The following is a 4,511-nucleotide window of genomic DNA, read 5'->3' as shown; positions in this document are numbered from 1 at the left end:
ATTTTTCTGAAGGTGGACGAGAGGAATTGGCGTGAAGGATTGGCCAGAGGTTGGCTTGCTTTGATTTTTCTATGTACATATGGGTCCCATCTTTCTACGGGCTGCACCCGCACGGTGTGAGGCCGGTGCCAAAGAAATTTACCAGGGCATCGATGCCCAGTCTATATTTTAACATGCCCGGCACCGGCTACGTAGTGGAAGGCCTAAAACGCCCGTAATCTCCTGTACGTGTAGCATTATTGGTGCTACAGTCTTATTCCCTCCACGTATACCCCGTACCGTTCACCCGTCGTCACCTCCACCTCTGCACACCCGCAGTCTCTCACCGCATCTCCGGCGACCACCGACCACCCCCGGCCGCCGCTACTCCTTCCCTCTCCTGTGATGGCGCCGCGCGCCGGCGGTCAGACCTACGGCTTCCCGATGTACTGCGCCTCCTGGCTCCCACTCGCACACATCATCAAGCCCTCCCCATCCGCCGACGTCGTCGTGGATGCGGACGCGTCCCCGGCCCCGTCCTCCCCACCTCCGCGCCCCATGGTGGTCCTTGGTGGAGGCGGAGGCGAGGGCCGGAGCGGCGTGCCCAACGCGCTGGTCGTCGCCGCCCTCGACCCCGCCGCTGCAGGGGCGCCTCCAGCGCTCTCCCCCGAGCCCGTGAACGACCCGTGCCCCCTCGCTCTCTGATTTCACTAGATCCATACGGATCATGGGAGAGATTTACATGCTGATTTGTTGCTGTTGTTTTGATGATGGTGGGGTGCAGGTGTTTAGGCTGGGGACAGAGGAGCAGGTACCATACAGGATGGCCGTACACCCCCGCGGCGATGGCGTCCTCTGCGCCTTCCCCAACGGCTGCAGGTACTTGAGTCCTTGGACATGCGACACTGATGCTCGCTAGTGCATTCGTCTGTTGTGAATTTTGATTAGCTCAAAATCAACACAATGTGTGCGATCTTTAGTGTTATCCTGTGGGTTAATTGTTGTTAACCTGTGGTTCACATGGTATGTATGCTTAGAATACTTCGTTGAGTCCGGTACTCCGTTCGATCAGGGGTGTTGTGGATGTGGGGTTATATGCTGTAAATTCTGATTAATTCGACCATAATATAATTAACCTATCATATCACAATATAGTGTTAAAGACTTCTAGTAACATACAATGATGCCTCTTGACAACCCCATAATATGCTTGAACTGTTGGTGTAAGCACTGTGCTGATTTGTTAGTATAGCTTATTTCCTGATTGTAGCTAAAACTCGGGGGCACCAGTATCTCTTCCATCTTGTGATGTTAAGTTCATTTCAGTTGTTGGGCCCATCTCATTGGCCTTATCAACGAGCATAACTGGGCTTGTTGGGGTGTTACTGTAGATGAACTGGTGGTTAATTAAGTTTTAACTGCAAAACATACAACTTTATACTTCTTCAATCTTATTTTATTCTATAATAAATATGCCGTTTGTCTTTTTTTTCCTGACTGATTTAAGCACAATTTAAGTCAGCCCGATGGTTCAGCAATTCTGAATTCTTACCATGTGCCACTTGCATAGGTTGGTGCGGTGGGAATCACCAGAAGGAGATGATCCACATAGCCTAGTTTTGAGATCGGACCAGGAGGCTCTAGTGAAGCTAAACGATGTTGGTTTACAGTTGGCTGTGTCATTCAGTGGAGAGGGTTCAATACTTGCCACTGGTGGCGAGGTAAATGGAAGTATTGTGTTATGCATGTAATGGAGGTGGCCACGCTTGACTCTCCAAAGCATGACATGTGGTAGCTTTGGCAGATCTGATAGCTGTAGGTGTTAATAGAAACAATTTCTTTTATATCTGGTGACTTTGCGCAGAAAGCAATGTACCATATGGTCATTGTGGACAACAATTTGCATATTGACCATCGCACACTAGGAACCTAAAAAGCATTTTACAGCATTCACAACCATAATTAGTGCGAGCCATAGGATTAGGCAACTGAACTGACACAGATTGTTTATGTGTAATACGGAAATGTTTGGCAACAACATAAAATTAGCGTCTCTGTAATAAGTGAACAAATGGTTGCAGTTAAGCATACGGATAAACCAACTTAAAGTTAAGTATTCTCATGATGCTCTTGTTTGTACATTCTAGTGCTGTACATTATTTAGCTTAAAATAAATTGTCTATTGCTTCGTTGTCTTCTGGAAATTCTTACAAGCAAAGCAACCATTCAATGTTTTTTTACCTTCTCATTTTATCTGAAGCTATTCTAGGGTTTTCTGTCATTCAGTAAAATTCCATTATAGTCACGCGCTTATGCTTTGAGGACTAGTCAATAAGTTATATGGTTGTGCTGTTTTTTTTTACCCTTTTCATGGCAGTTAAAATTGTCCATATATTATTTTAAGCATGTTAAGGCCTTGTACAATGCTAGGTGCTTAGGGAGATGCTTAGAAAAATAAACCAGGTTTTTCTGAAGCACCGGTGCCTATTTTCATCGGAGAGACGCCTAACTAAGCGTCTACCCTGTACAAATAAGGACCGGTGCTTAGAGAAAGCCTGGTTTATTTCTCTAAGCACCTTGCATTGTACAAGGCCTAAATAGATCTCTGTGTGCTGTATAGGATGGACATTTGAGGGTCTTCAAATGGCCTGGCATGGAAACCGTTATTGAAGAACCTGATGCTGAAACATCTGTTAAGGATCTTAGTTTCAGGTGAAATAGTGTCACTTTAACTTTCTCTTTCCAAATGGATATTTATTATTTGATACTGATGGGTTGCCTCTGTTTTGGGACATGCTTTAGTTCCGATGAGATGTTTCTAGTTGTGAACAGGAGCAGCGGCCCATCTAGAGTTTGGGATTTAAAGTCATCTGAAGCTGTGGCTAATCTGCCAAGAGAACAAGTGAGTGATTTTTTTGTTTGCCAATTTGCATTAATTTATTTTCTTTGTTTAAAGTGCACTTCTGACTCATACATTTCCAGGGAGAAATATTTGGCTTCTGCCGATTTTCTACTAAGTCTGACAATAGTCAGATTCTCTTTGTTACAGCAATGCAAGGTGACATCATGATTTGAATTCACCCTGTTATGAATGAAATATTTTGAAGTTCTCTCTAAAAATGAACGGAGTTGCCTGGTAAACCTCAGACCTGACAGTTACAATCCCTGCTTCTTAGGTGATTACGGCAAAATAATATCTTGGAATACCACCTCATGGACAAGAATTGGATCAAAGAAAGTAACTCGTGATGCGATTTCAGCTTTTTCAGTCTCGCCTGATGGCACACTTCTAGCAATGTGAGCAAGGAACTATGAATTTCACATTAACATTACTGTTTTTTTTTCAAGTCTAATTTACTTGCCTTTGCATATCCAGTGGAACTATTGAGGGAAGCATCAGTGTTCTAGGTTCAAGAGACATGCGAGTGGTTCTAACAGTTAAAAAGGCGCATCTTGGCATTGTTACTACGTTAGCGTTTTCTCAAGATTCAAGGTCAGTACCTGTGCTCTTGTTCTGCTTTAGTTGATGAATTCCACAAATGTAATCTCTCATTGTTGTTGTTCTATCATATAACAGGGCCTTGCTGTCGACTTCCTTTGACTCAACTGCAAGGGTGACATCGACTGAATCACCCAAGAGCGATGGTATGTTGGTTGCAGATCTTGAGTTCTCGACTTATTATGTACTCCCTCTGTAAACTAATATAAGAGCATTTAGATCACTACTTTAGTGATCTAAACGCTCTTATATTAGTTTACAGAGGGAGTACTTGCCAATTTTGTGAGTATTCTGAAAATGGCTGCATGTTTTCTGACAGGTATAAGCCTCTGGTCCATGGTACTAGCTATTATACTCGGAATTTTGGTATATTACTATATGCAGCACAAAGAAAACTTTTAGCAATGTTGCCACAATGAAATTTTTGTTCAGCCTCTACTGCTACCTCACCGCTTACCTCTGTGATTATCTGATCTTGTACTGGAGATAAATGCTGTATCGTGTCGGAGCTAGAGCAATTTTTGTACTCCCTCCGTTCCTAAATATTTGTCTTTTTAGAGATTTCAAATGGACTATCACATACGGATGTATATAGACATATTTTAGAGTGTAGATTCACTCATTTTGCCCCGTATGTAGTCACTTGTTGAAATTTCTAGAAAGACAAATATTTAGGAACGGAGGGAGTACTTATTTAGGTGAAAGAAAAACTACTCAAAAACGTCCAGATCCTTTTTATCATGTCACGCTGGTAGGGTGCGTGAAGTGGTGATGGTGGTGTGTGGCGCTGGATGGTGATGGAGGAAGTGGTGGCGCTGGATGGTGGTGGAGGTGCCGGTAGCGCGCCGCCACGCCGGCCTGGCCACGGCGGTGGCCGGAGGTGGAGAAGGAAGTAAGAGGGAGAAGTTTTTTTTTTTTTTTTGACAAATGAGAGGGGAAGGGGTTATTGCCAGGCCTGAGGAAAATTAGGCTGCCGCTAGGGATTTTGATCCCCAATCTGATCTGCCACTTTTGCTCTTTGGCCCTTTTCCTT

At 44.0% G+C, this 4,511-nt stretch overlaps 1 pseudogene across 1 annotated transcript; it reads left to right on the top strand.

Moving 5' to 3' along the window:
• The first annotated feature begins 220 nt into the window (after positions 1-220).
• Positions 221-3,990, top strand: LOC123097235 (SEC12-like protein 2; annotated as a pseudogene). The gene is made up of 10 exons (XR_006446914.1): positions 221-654; positions 764-858; positions 1,550-1,700; positions 2,600-2,691; positions 2,782-2,881; positions 2,962-3,037; positions 3,156-3,276; positions 3,356-3,472; positions 3,557-3,624; positions 3,798-3,990. The product of XR_006446914.1 is annotated as an SEC12-like protein 2 (transcript).
• The last annotated feature ends 521 nt before the right edge of the window (positions 3,991-4,511 follow it).

The sequence above is a fragment of the Triticum aestivum genome, chromosome 4D (genome assembly GCF_018294505.1).
Source record: "Triticum aestivum cultivar Chinese Spring chromosome 4D, IWGSC CS RefSeq v2.1, whole genome shotgun sequence".
NCBI lineage: Eukaryota > Viridiplantae > Streptophyta > Magnoliopsida > Poales > Poaceae > Triticum > Triticum aestivum.
The sequence above is the reverse complement of the archived record's forward strand: the minus strand, read 5'-3'. Positions and strand labels throughout refer to the sequence as shown.